This window comes from Cornus florida, unplaced genomic scaffold (genome assembly GCF_030987335.1).
Source record: "Cornus florida cultivar Cherokee Brave unplaced genomic scaffold, ASM3098733v1 CherokeeBrave_3.0.0_Hap2_Chr05, whole genome shotgun sequence".
Classification (NCBI taxonomy): domain Eukaryota; kingdom Viridiplantae; phylum Streptophyta; class Magnoliopsida; order Cornales; family Cornaceae; genus Cornus; species Cornus florida.
In genome coordinates, this window is record NW_026775575.1 from 56,194,712 (window position 1) to 56,209,338 (window position 14,627).

At 36.6% G+C, this 14,627-nt stretch overlaps 1 non-coding gene across 1 annotated transcript; it reads left to right on the top strand.

Moving 5' to 3' along the window:
- Nucleotides 1-11,609: 11,609 nt before the first annotated feature.
- On the top strand, nt 11,610-11,715 carry LOC132310798 (small nucleolar RNA R71). Its single transcript, XR_009482707.1, has one exon. It is a non-coding gene; the product is annotated as a small nucleolar RNA R71 (small nucleolar RNA).
- The last annotated feature ends 2,912 nt before the right edge of the window (nt 11,716-14,627 follow it).

Here is a 14,627-nt window from a genome sequence, read left to right on the forward strand (position 1 = left end):
TGACTAATTGCTTATGTGTTTAATTGAATTAGGTATTACTTGATTATTTGATTATGCGTCTATGTATTATTTGTATTTGTCTATGTGTTAATTGTTTAATTAGGTTATGTACTTAAAAGGTATTTTGATTAATTGTAAATTAAATATTTTCTTTTCTTTTATTATTTTATTTTATTTTTCTTTTATAGTTATGGTTAGGAGTAATGGGCCAACCGATTAGGTCCCATGGACTACTTACATAGGAGGTTGGATGTGTATGGATTATTACCCATGGATAGTTGTGTATGTATATATATAGATATATATTATATACATATATAAAAAGGAAAGTAATTTATTAAGTACTTTTATGGTAACTTGGGCAGTAATATTTAATCTGATGTATATGTTTTATATTTAAATAATAAAAATATAAATAGATTTGATACGTGTTATGTTTTAGGTTACCTTATAATATTATGGTAACTTAAGTATTATTAGATAATCTACTAATAAATAATGGGATGTATATAATTTATTTATTTAATAAGGATATACATAAATTATATTCGTATCATGTTTTAGGTTTTCTTATAATATTATGGTAACTTAAATATTATTAGATAATCTGCTAATAAATAATGGGATATATATAATTTATTTATTTAATAAGGATATACATAAATTATATATGTAACATATTTTACGTTACCTTTTTTATATTTTAATTTTAATTTTTCTTTATAAAGTTGACTTGGAATGAAATTAGGATTAGGGTTAATTTTCTTTAGCCTATATATACATAAGTATAAGTCTGTAGGAGGATTCAAAAATATAATACGTGATTTTATATTAGAAAGAGAGAGTTAGAGAGAAAAGGATGAAATAGAAAAAAGGAGGAGAAAACTCTTTAGAGAAGAGGATTTAGGAAGAAAAAGTTGAACTTTTGATCCGAAAGTTTAAGGCAAGTTCTTCTTCTATCTCTTTCCCTTTGATTCGTGTTTCTGTATATGCCTAGGAAATTCCAGGATTTATTAAACACATAAAATTAAATAATTATGCATGATTTTGATTTGATTTCCGCTGTGAATTTTTATATGTTTAAATTATGTATTTTTCATATCTGTGAAATGATGGAACGTAGAAACATGCTTAGGATTCCTGAACATTAAATAGGAACTAGGTTTGGGGTTTAAATAAATTTAAATAAACTCAATCATAATGATGCTTTCTATTTAAATGTTTTAAACAAACGAATGGATTTAATCTTTTAAAAATGTTTTAGCAATTGAAATTAAATGTGTAGGATGAATTGGATAGTGGCATTTTACAAATTTAAACTTGGCCACACTATACACATTTCTTGCATGTGCTACAATAACACACCAAGTTTTGGCGCCGTTGCCGGGGATTAGGCAACGCCATATTTTGGAAACGATTAGGAATTAGTACTCTTTTGATCGTGTCTTTACTTTATTTTATTTGATTACTTATTGTGTTCGTTCTTGATTGGCCAGGTGCATTGAGCAAAGAAAGTTAAGTAAAGGAGAATTCTAAAGCAAGGAGCTAAGCTAAGCATGAAAAGGCCAAAAATCTAAAAAAAAATTGCAAAGTATAGCAAAACTTGAAACATAAATTGAAGTTGCTTAAGGACCCTTTGTGAGCTTTTTCTAACTCAATCTCTAGTTAAATCGTCAATTCTTTAAATTCTTAGATAAATCGTGAGCCCGCATGGAGGCAATTTAATTTTCCTTGCATATTGTTCAAAGCATGGGAGTATGGGATCATCGTATATGGAGGATTGTTGATTATTAATTTGTTGCGGAAGAGAAGTGATTGCTACTTACTTGTTGCTTGTTTATGTTTTGTTTGTACATGCATGGTCGTAGATCATTAAATCCTACTCTTGACCCACTTAATTTGAATCTTGAATCCATTATTTATAATTCTAAGAGAATGGGTAATTCTAGTCATTCCATTTCATCAATGGAAGACATCAATGAGGACCGTGTGGAGGTCCTTGGTCACATAGACTAACAAGGCATCCTCCACCCTAATGTGCATCATGACAATATTGAAGTACCATTCGGCATGCCAAGGCCTTTCATTCCACCACAACAATAAGGCCAAGTTCCATTGGGAATGCCTCGGCCAATTTTTGCTCCACAACCTCCCATTATTCAAGGCAATCAAGGTGCTTATGTTGCACCACCAGTTGTGAATCATCCTCTTGCTTTGAGAGATCATTATGTGCCAAATGAATATAATGCACCTACATACATTTAATTGCCCCCTTTTAGAGCACATCACTATGAAATTAAACCGCAAACTATTCAAATGCGTCCTAACTATCATGGACTTCCAAGTAAAGAACCTTACAAGCATTTGGATGAGTTTCTTGAAGTATGCTCCACCGTGAAATACACAGACATGCCGAAAGATGTTTTGAGATTAAAACTTTTTCCTTTCACCCTTAAAGATAGGCAAAATATTGGTTTAACAATCTTAGGCCTTTTTCGATAACTTCTTGGGCAAAAATGCAACAAGAGTTCTTGAAAAAGTATTATCTGGTTTTAAAGAACAATGGTATGCAAACTTCCATTAGAGAATTTTCTCAAGGGGATGGGGAATTGTTTCATGAGGTATGGGAAAGATTTAATGACTTACCTAGGAAGTGTTAGGAAGTGTCCACACCATGACATGCCTAAGTGGCAATTAGTTTAATACTTCTTTAAAAGTTTGCCGGATAATCACAAGGGTATGGTTGATGCTTCTATAGGTGGTTCTTATCTTGATAAGCATGAAAATGATATTTGGCATCTTTATGAAAGCATGAGTGAGAATTCAATGCATCAATCCTTATCTTCCAAGAATGGTAGAAATTTAGGTGGAAGGAAGAATGTCGGCTTGTATCAAGTTGACAATTCCAATGACATAGCCGCCGAAGTCAAGTCTTTATCTCAAAGGTTTGATCAATTCTTATCAACTAAAATTCGGTGAATCAAGTGTCTTCCTCCCCTAATCATTCTCATCGCAATTCCAATGAATCTTGCATGACTTATTCTAGTGTCTTACATTCTACTTCTAATTGTTCCCATAGACATGTACAAAGTGAGAACCATGAACAAGTGAATGCTGCATTTGTCAACTAAAGGAATAATCCCTATGGCACACACTACAATCCTGGATGAAGGAACCATCCAAACTTCTCTTGAAAAAGCCAAGGGGAAGGCTCAAACCCTCCCTAAGGTGGTTTTCAAGGCAAGTATATTCCGCCTCCAATGCAAAGCCAAGGTTCCCAAGGTTATATGTCATCTTTTCAATCATCACATTGAAATCAATTTTTTAATTCTCATTTTCCTAATCAATCTTCTTACTCTTAAGGAAATTTTAGGAGTCCCGCTTTTGAAGAGAAAGTGTTGACTGCTTTGGGTACTTTAGAGGCAAACACTTAATTGCTTCATTTACATTCCCAATCCATTGCTAAGCTAGAAACCCAAGACAGGCAAAGAGCTAGTACATTGAATGCTAGAGAAAAAGGGAAGATGCCTTTAAATCTACCACCAAAGCAACAATTTGTTGTGGGGACCAATTTCTCCTCGGAAGGTCACACAATTGAACATATCAATGTGGTGACAACCTTGAGAAGTGAAAAAATTGTTGACAATCAAGTAAGTGTTTCTAATGAAGAGAGTGAACCGGTGCAACCAAAAGTTGACACCCGTCCCGTTTCACATTTTATTCCTCCTTCATTATATGTGCATGACCCTCTTATTGAGAAAGAATTAAGAGATGATTTAAAAAATTCTTATGTTAAAAATGTGTTAAAAAAGGATTTTAAAAAGGCTTTTGAGTCGAAGGCTCTATTTCTGGATGCTTTGAAAAGATCCATCTCTATTGAAAAGCAAAAGACCATAGCCAACGAAATAATTGAAATGTTTAAGCAAGTGAAGATCAATCTTCCGCTCTTAGATACAATCAAACAAATTCTGGCTTATACCAAATTCTTGAAAGATTTCTGCACCCAAAAGAGGAAGAACAAAAGCCAAGCACCTAAGAAAGTGGTTTTGACCGAGCAAGTTAGCTCTATTTTATAACACAACACTCTCCCAAAATTTAAGGACCCCGGTTCACCTACTACTTCTTGCATCATTGGTGACTATGTCATTAATCAGGCTCTTCTTGATTCAGGAGCAAGTGTTAAGCTTCTTCCATATTCGGTGTATGTTAAATTGGGCTTAGGAGATTTGAAATTGACGTCGGTAGTTTTGTAACTTGCTGAACGATCCATCAAAAACCCTCAGGGTGTTATTAAGGATGTCTTGATTAAAATTGATAAATTCTTTTTCCCGGTCGATTTCATTGTCATTGACACGGAACCGGTTCCGAATCCTAAGAGTCAAATTTTCGTTATCCTTGGCCGTCCCTTCTTGGCAACCACCAATGCCAACATCAATTGTAGGACGGGGATAATGAAAATTTCATTTAGGTACATGAAGGCGAAATTGAATATATTTAATCCAACCCCGAATTCAAATGATAAGCATGAAGAAGTGTGTTTTATTGAAAAGTGTAGTGAAAATGAATTTGATAAAGTTGAGTCTTTGCTTGAAAGTGGAATTTCAAAAGATCTATCTTCAAATTTAATTTCAAAGAAAGTTGCTTCAAAAACAAAGTTTAAAAGGGCATGGAAGCCCAAGAGTAGCATTGACAAAGGACCATCAATCTCCTTTGAATCAAATCCAATAAGTTCTTTAGGAAATAATTTGTTGGGTGGGATTCAAAAGTCTATTCACCTTGTCAAGGAGGGGATGCATTATAAGATTTATGATCCGGGCTGAAAGAGCCCAACGTCTTACTAGAGACGTTAAACACTAGTACTTCGTAGGGTTTACAACCCTATTCCTCCCTCATTTCTATTTTACCTTGTATTTCTTGCGTCGTCTAGATATATTCTGGGTTCATACACATTGTGAAGGACTTTGATTGAAAATGCTTGCACTTTCAGTTTCGAATTAGACATTTAGTGTCTGTTCGATCGATCTGAGAAGAAGTCAGATCGATCGAACAATCATCCCTGCATCCAATCATCTCTCTGTCCCATCGTGCATAAATTTCCTGCATATTTCAGCTCTTTGTGTATCGTGTGAACTTTATTCCCGATCGATTTAAGTGTTCTTAGATTGATTTAGCTTTTCCTTAGATCGATCTATGCCTTATATTTAGAAAAAATTTTGCAACTTTGAAAAATGCCTTTCTGTGTATCATTCGAAGATCCTTGTAGGTTTTTACCTCTTGGATCGATCGAGGTTTGATCGATCATTCTTTGATCAATCTGCATTCTCTTATTTGACTTTTGACTTTTTCAATTTCAAATTAAAAATAAAAAATAAAAAATAATCCAAAAACATTTTAAATATTTTTCCAAAAATCCAAAAATATTTTTCATTTTCAAAAATTCAAAAATTTTCAAAAATACTTTGTCATTTTGTGGGTTCGATCGATCTGAGTTCCTTCATAATCAATCAGAGTTTGATCGATCTGATCACCCAAGTGATCGATCGAACCTATCGGAGGCAGTTTTTTTAAATAACCCAAGGGTCATTTGGATCGATCTCAACATTGATCCAAAGCCCTCTCTCTCACCGGCGACCATCTCTTCATCTCTCCCATCTCCGGCGAATCTCCGGCGAGTTCTCCAAGCTTCAAAACTTCCATTTTTGCTCTCGATCTCGTCATCTCTTCCTCGGTCCACTATTCTCCTTCGTTTTTGGTAAGTTTTGGGTTTTTTTTTTCATTCTCAAGCTTCAATTTACATGTTTCTCATGTTGCCATACTTAGATCTAGAGTTTCCATGTTCCATTGTTGCCATTTTTGACTTTTCAAACATGTGTATATATATGTATATATTTTGTTTCGATTTTCATTTCGGGTGTCATGTGCCGAGTAAAGTAACTATTGTTGGCTTGTTGAGGTGTATAGGGGCCTACGAGGATATTCGGGTGCCCTTGTGTTGTCCATGTCATAGATCTGTGACTGTTCGTGTTTTCTACAAGGTTCGATCGATCACACTAGTGCTCTGATCGATCAGAGCATGATCAATCTCAACCAAGTCCTGATTGATCCAACCTGGATTGATCTAATCTTTTCATGATTGATCGAACCTCACTACTTTGCATGCACACTTCATATAACCTTTTTAATGTTCCATTCTATCTCATTAATACCCAATGCTTGTGTTTTCCACATTGGATGCATTCTGCTCTATTATATCTAGCATATTTCACTTTATTAGACTAGTCACTGTCTATTCTTGGCTGCATTATAATTTGCATAGATTCATGTAATTTATTTTGAGTTATCTATCCTAACTTGACATGCATGTTTCTATCTATTGTGCTTCAATTCTATATTTCATATGTTATTTCTTGTTACTAACTATAGTTGCAAGTGTTTTTTTCTTTTGTAGACCATGCCTCGAGTTAAGACTGTTGCCCACTGGCAATACAAGCGTAGAGTGAGACCGCGTGTAGAGGAGCCTGAAAAGCCAGCTGCAGCTCAGTTCGAACGCTCCTCCTCTTCTACATCCGCATCCTCATCTTCTTCATCTGCTAAGGAGGCGAGCATATGTCATCTCCTTCACCACCGCCGGCACAGCCTGGCCAGGTCCGAGATAGACCCATCAGGAGATATTCGCGCCTTTATGTGGTGCATAAGTCCATATTTGATACGGCGTTCTTCTTCAGATTGATTCTGACCAAGGCAGCATATAACGAGATTCACCTAGCCAATCCGGTTTACCCGCGGCTCATCCGGTTGTTCTACCAAAACCTCCGGCCGGCCCCAAGTAATCTGGTGGAGTTACGGACCACCATTGATGGCCATTTTATCCGCATTATAGTCGAGACACTGGCCACATCCTCTCAGTGCCCACACGTGTACCCCCTGACCTTAAGTATCCTATTCTCTAGAGGCCATCTAGCGCAGACATGGTCATTGCTCTGACTGGCCCTGCCAGTGCTGGTGAGACATTTGCCACCCGGACTTATTTTCCCAATGATTTATGGTTCTTCAACTCGGTCTTGTACCGAAATGTATTTATGGCGGGCCATAAAATCTAGCGGCGTTCAAATTTTCTAGTAGCCCTCTATGCCTTCTATACAGGCCATTAGTTTTCTATTCTGGCACTTTACTAGAGTGTCATGGTGAGACTTTACTTAAGCTACATCAGCAAGACCAAGCCCGGGCGGGCCACCTTCCTTCCCTTTGCATATCTGATTACCCAGATCTTCCGGGACCAGCGTTATCCTTTTCACCCAAAGGAGCATTTCGAGACAGGGGCTTGCCGCTATGGCAAGAAGGATTGGAATAAGAGTTACAACGCTCTTATTAGGAGTTTAGAGGATGAGGCCATCTTAGCAGCCGATGAGGCAGCAGAGTTAGAGATGGCAGAGGCCGAGGCAACAGTAGTAGCAATAGCAACACATGATCCAGCAGACACACCGGTGGATGCGGACGCATATATGGAGATTGACTTGGAGCAGCAGCCTCCAGAAGAGTCACCACATCACTCTCCAACAGGGTCACCAATACATTCTCAGGAGCAAAGTTAGGATGAGCATCAGTCTCCTGACCCAGTCATCCCTGATGCTCCAGCTTAGACACCCAGCCTAGGAGAGCATATCTAGACCTTGGAGGATGCAGTAGTCTCTCTCCGAGCAGATGTGGCCTCCCTTAGCACTAATGTGACTACTTTTCGTGCGGACGTACTGACTGCGCTGCAGGGCATTTTCAAAGACATTTAGGGATCCCGCCCCGCTAGACCGACCTCCTCTGCTTGATCTACCTCTCTCTTATTATATATCTGTGTTCTTTGACTGTTATTTTGATATTGTTATTATATTTTTGTGGCCAGTCTGTTGGCCCGATACTGTGATGTACCCTACACTACTTATTCTTTATTTTATGCATGATATTTTTAGATGTTAGATTTTTCTATTGATACATCTATCTGTGCTTGACTCCATTATCAAGTGCATCCCAGTGACTTCAGTGAGAAAGAGTGCTGCCCAATTTTTCAGGACCACCCTTATTTCTATCTCCTTATTTCATTTACTATCCCACTTACACTTGCATGTCACTGTGCACTATTATTATCCCCTTTATTATCTGATGAGCTTTTATTTTAGTGCCATCTTTTCAGGACTACAGTAAATCCCAAGTTTGGGGGTTACACCACCCACTTCAGATACTTGTGTCCCGACCACTCTTTGCCATAGCTGTACTAGTATACTCTTTCCTTTTATTCTCTTTGCACATTGAGGACACTATGCCATTTAAGTTTATGGGTAATAGATGTTCTTTGCAGTATTTGTTTTCAATTCAACATTTTAAGCATGACTTGTGTGTTTGAGGGATTTTCTATGATTGGTTCATGGCTAGCTATGATTTTGATCTTTTAAGGACAATATTGCTTAGAATTTAAAAATTGCTCAACTTGAGAGTCCAATACTCCTTGTATGCCTTGTGGATGCCATTTAGGAGTACATTTTTCGAAAGATTGATATCACGCTTGCACTTGTGGTCTACATTATCCTGACTTTCTGATTGTTTTGAGATTCACTATAGGATTCTACACTAGTACAGGCGCACACTAGCATTCATTTGTGGGGTACATGCTTTGTTGATTATTGAATTTGTTATATTCCAATTGAGCTAGTAGTGCATTACAAACTTTCATTCTTGACAAGGTGGATAACAAATCCCCTTTCATTGAGTAGCCGGGATTCTAGCCTCATTAAGCACTGAATTTCTCTCGCCGAAAGGTGAAGGGCCCAAACTCTAGGTTAATAACTTGAAAAAATAATAAATAAATAAATAAATTGTTGCAAAAGAAAAAATAAAAAAAAGTGAGGACTTCTCTCAAAAGGTGAGAAGTAGGAAATGATTAGATGGAGGTTGTTTTGATTTGTAGCCTAGTCGATTTGAGCTTGTAAGTCCTTAAGGGTGTTTAAACACCTAATGCCCTAAAGCCATCCGGTTTAGGAGTCATTGACCTAATGCTCGACCTCATGGATCGCTAGAAAGCTTAATAGATCAACATATTGCACTATGCTTCCATATTTGATCCTTAGGGTACTATCTAAAAAAAAAATCGAGTGAAAAGAATAAGTGCACCTAGTTCAATAAAGCTTCAATAAAAGGTCCACTCTTTGTTTTAATGATCGGGACTAGATTTGTGTGCTAGTTTGAGGGTAAAGATGTGATCATTTCTTTAGTTGGCTTCTATAGCAACATATTTGATGTCGGTTCACTTAAAAAGATTCTAGTGTTGTTTTAGTTTGCATGATCATTATCTTGATGTGTGGAGGACCATATTTGTTTGTTTGGTGTTAAAATTTTGGGAGATTGCTTGGAAATGGCTGAAAAATTGCATACTTGAGGTAGTTTTCTCCCAATGCTTGTTTGCAATATTGGTGCCTCTTTTGTGAGAATGAGCTTAATGTTTATGGGTATCATTTCTGGAAACCCTCACGAGACTTCACTCATCCACTAGGGGTAACCTAGGGGTTTAAAAGGCTTGTTGTATGTGTTAAATGCAATCGTGTTCCCTACGAAAGTGGCATCATCCATTTATTGCTTTCTATTTCATAATTGTATAGTTATTCATTTCATTCCTTTACTTCGTAGTTCATTGCTAGGGACTAGTAATATTTAAGTTTGGGGGTGTGATGAGGACTGAAAAGTGCGCATTTAAACCCCTTAAGTTTGAACATTCTAGTACCTTATCATATCTTATTTTCCCGTTTTAGTCTAATTTCATGTTATCTCCCTTTTCAGGCACTTAACCCCAAAATAAGCTAATTCAACCAAATTAGAGCATAAAAGAAGCAATCTCAAGCTGAATAGAAGAAAGGAGCAAAGTGGAAGCAAAGTGGTGGCAAACAGCAATCTTCGATCGATTAAATCAATCTTCGATCGATCTCACTTTGATCGATCTAGCCCTGCCAAGATGGATCGAGCCTCTTGCCTTTATCCTTAGGAAATTCCCATCTTCGATCGATCGAACTTTTCTTCGATCGATCAAACTTTTTAATCTTATCCCCACCTACCACTTTTGTCCTTTTCCCAAAATATCCTTAAAATATCTCAAATTTGTCATTATTCCAAAAAGGCGCCGCCAAGGTTTGATCAAACTGGCCATACTTCAATCGATCTGGTTATACTTCGATCGAACTGGACATACTTCGATCGATTTAACCCCCTTAAGTGCGAGAAAAATAGAGTTTTAGCTAATTAAAATGTGTGCTCGTGGTGCAATCATTTAGAAGGCCTAGTGCACGAGGTCTGATCATTGGGTGTGACACTTGAGCTACCTATATAAGGATTTTGAGCCATTTTACATAGAGAATCACATACAATCATAGAGAAATGAACCATATAAAAGAGAGGTTGGAGGAGTCTAGAGATTAGAAAGATACACACCATTTGGGAGTTCTTCCACTCATTTAGGGTTTCCATCAAGGAAAAGAAGATCAATCCTATTATGGAGATGGCCCTTGAGGGTTGGATGACTACATCAATGAGTGGCTAAACATCTTCTTGGGGCTAGAATTAGCCCTAAGTATGCTACCTAGACCTTGATGCTTTGTATTTTGAGGGGACTTGTGTTGTAATTCTTGTCTTGACCTTTGATATATACAGAAATCTTGTTTCTATCTTGATTTATGTAGTTTAATACTTCCAATTGATCATTTTATTCTATTCATATGTCTATGTATGTTAGAATAGATGTTCATGTGTTTATCTCTAGATTTTGCTATATTGATGCATCTCTATGTGTGTTAATATCATGAATCTAGTGATGGTCAAGGCATGGTGCTTTAATAGAATACTCTTGTGGCTTGTTTGATGGTTCATACTCATTTCTTAATGGATTGTGCCTCTTCCTTAATTTAATTAGTTTAATTTTCATGTCCCTAGCTTAGTTATAGTGTAATTGCCTTACTTTCTTAGATGGGAGGACAATCCATGCTTGTTGTTCGATGTTCCATGCTTATGAATGCAAGTAGTATATTTCTCTAACTTGTTGATGTGTTTTGATTGTGAACTTAAAAGAAGGAACAATGGCTTAATTTGATATGTTGTGCTATTCATTAGTTTGTCTAGACAATATATACTTAATTAGCCATCCATGCTAGTTGATTCAATCGATCACACACACTAATATTGCAACATACAACCCCCCCTCATTTATTACACATTGGGTGTCTAGGAAGGTGATGTTTAGTGGTAACCTCTGAGTCCCAAAACCTTTCTATCTCTTATTTCTCTATACTTTACTTACTTAAATTATTCTACATTACTTTCCTTTAATTTAAAGTTGTAGTTTAATTAACCAATCAAACCACCTTTTGATCACTCAACCTACTAATCCATATTGTTTCCAAGCAAAGTACGCTTCCAATCCTTTAGGACGATCCCAACTCACCCTAGTTATATTTAATAGTTAGAGGTAGTAGGGGCATTTTACAAATTTAAACTTGGCCACATTACACATATTTCTTGCATGTGCTACAACACCACACCAAAGACTATCATATAAAATCTGTATTAAGTGTCATTGAGTAATATCATGGTGTGGACACTTTCTTAGAAGATCTTTATATCTTTCCCATGCATCATGAAGCTATTCTCCCAGGATTTGGGAAAATGCCATGATTTCTCTTCTCATTTGTATGGTTTTACCCACAATGTAGTATTTTTTTAAGAACTCTTGCTGTAACATGTCCCATGAAGATATGAAATTTATTGGAAAGGACTGCAACCAAGTTCTTGCTTTATCCTTAAGAGAAAATTAGAAAAGACGCATCCTAAATGAATCATTGGTAAGAGTGGTCAACTTAGTAATAGAGCATAATTCCAAAGATACATCCAAGCGCTTATAAGGATCCTCTGTTGCAAACCCGTGGAAGGTAGGAAGCATTTTGATCATAGCAGGCTTGATCTTAAAATGGGTTGCATCAGCGTCCGACAATTCAAAGCACGAAGGGGAAGTATATATGGTTGGAATAAAATGGTCCCTCAATTGTGGTTGTAGTGGAGGAACAGGTGGAACCCGTTCTCCATTACCATTACCCTTGCAATTACCCGGTGCATCATGCTGATTAGCCATATTATCAGAGAAACATTCTATTGAATTCAAATGTCTTTTAAGTTTTCTTAATTGACTAAGAGTTCTCTCTATTTCAGGATCATGTACTAAAGGTTTTGACCGATTATGGCGAGTTAACATGCATTAATTCCACTAATTCTAAAAGCGACATAAATAAAATTTTCCAAGTAAAAAGAAAACAGTAAAAACTCACAAAAGGTTTAATAAACTGAAACTTTTTATCCCTTAAGCGTCTTTGTCCTCACTGCTAATTTGTACCTGAAAAGAAAAATAATTAAGGTGAGATATCAAAAAGTCCGAAGACTGATAAACCAAATATAACTAATTAAAAACTAAACTAATAACAAATCTCCCCGGCAACGGTGCCAAAAGTTATTGTGTGTTTTTACATACTACTTATAAATTTACCACTCGCAATAGCACGAATCCTTGCAGAATAGCACTATATAGAGATGTGTCGAACCAACAGAGAGATGAGTTATTAAATTTTGCTTTTAACTAATTATATTAGTCTACAAGTAACTGGTTGAATAGATTAATTTGGTTGTTACGATTGTAAATTGAAAATTAAACTAAAATTAAACTAAATTAAACTAGAAAGATCAGGAAAAGAAATCTTAGGGCTTTGACTTCACCACAATCATCATACTACGGTTAATTGTATCACTCCGGGAATTTAACAAATTATGTTTTAAATGAATTGAACTCAGTAACATTCGTTTAATTCGGGTTTTAAAGAAAGATATTTTATAAAATGTAGTTAACTATAACCTATTTGCGGTTAGCATGGACTATCCACTTACCTACTCATGAAAACATTCTTTTAGAAAAACGTTGGAACACCATTATATGATCTCCATTCTCATGTCCAGCGAGGCTCCGCCAAATACCGTCCAATAAGATAGGTTGAGAATATAAAACAAACAATTATATCTAAGACAAGGTAATAACAGTTTGTAATCTATTTAAAACATTAAAACCAATTGAGTTGTCTCAATTGCTCATAGTCATATAATCAAAAACATAATATACATTAAAATAATCCTTGAGTTAAGAACAATCAAACCATAATCCTATATTGGGTTATATTAGTGCCCTAAGAGAGGAATTAGCTACTCATGACGGTGTCAGATATCATCTGTGTTGTAATAATCTACATCGTCAAAGACGTCACTTCTCTTCTATGGATCTTCACTTTCAAGGTTATGGAAACCCTAAAAGCTACCACCGTATCAGCGTTCTGAATCACACGAAAAAAAGGACTTAGAATTTCAGACGTCTTCTATCAAGGCTTATGCCTTTTTTTATACAAGAAAATACGGATCTGGTGGGCTTTTAGGTTTTGTGGCCCATCTGGAATGATATATGTCGTGAAAAGAGAATAATCCCATAACTTAAATCTGACATATCATGGAAGGCTTAAGCTTTAGGAGCAAAGGCTCGAGCTTTGAGGTTCGGGCTCTAGCTTTAAGAACAAGGCTCGAGCTTCTTTGGATTAGTGCTCGAGCTTCAATGGATGGTACTCGATCTTCACTTTGACACTTAGCCAAATTTCTTCAACTATTTTTCGAAGCGTTTTTTTCTTCAACACTTAGAATATTTTTGAAATTGAAATCTTTTAACATTGCTCGATCCAAGCTTCATGGGCTCTAGCACTAGGTACCAGGCTCGAGCATTTGGTACTAAAGGCTTGAGCTTTAAGTGATGGTGCTTGATCCTTGAGGTATGGCACGAGGCCTGGGAGCTTGGTTCTTTAATTAAAATCAACTCTTTAAATTTCGACGCCTTGTGTTCAACTTGAAGACCAAGGCTCGAGCACCCTTAGGTAAGGCTCGAGCACCCTCTGTTCAGGCTCGAGCTCTAAGGTACAAGGCTCGAGCTTCAATACTTTGTTAACTTTTCTTTTTCTTTTCTTTCAAGGCTCGAGCCTCAAGACTTGGGCTTGAGCTCTAGGTCTTGAATTCTTCCGAACTTCACCATTTAAGCTTTCAGCTTGCTCTGGATGACCGACAACAACTCTATAAGCTTCGATATCATCATAAAGTCCCGGTTTTAACCATTTCAATGGGAAAGTACCTACAAACAACATTAAACATAAAGCAGTCTAAATATGGACTTTAGGCTTTAATATATGTATATTTAGGGGCTCGAATATGCAATATTCAGGGCTCATCACTCACCACCATTTTCTGACCTCAACATTTTGATTTTCAAACTTGTCTTATTCTCCACCATAACCCTCTACTTCTTGAACACATCAAAGACCTCAGATTTGTGCTTCAAAAAATAAACCCATACCTTCCTCGTGTGATCATCAATGAAAGTCACGAAGTAAGATTTTTTGCCAATGGATGAGATAGTGGCTGGCCCCCAAACGTCTATGTGAACTACCTCAAGTTTCTCTTTTGTGAGATCTCTGCCACTCTTCTTAAAACTGACCCTCTTCTGCTTGCCCATCACGCAACTCTCACAG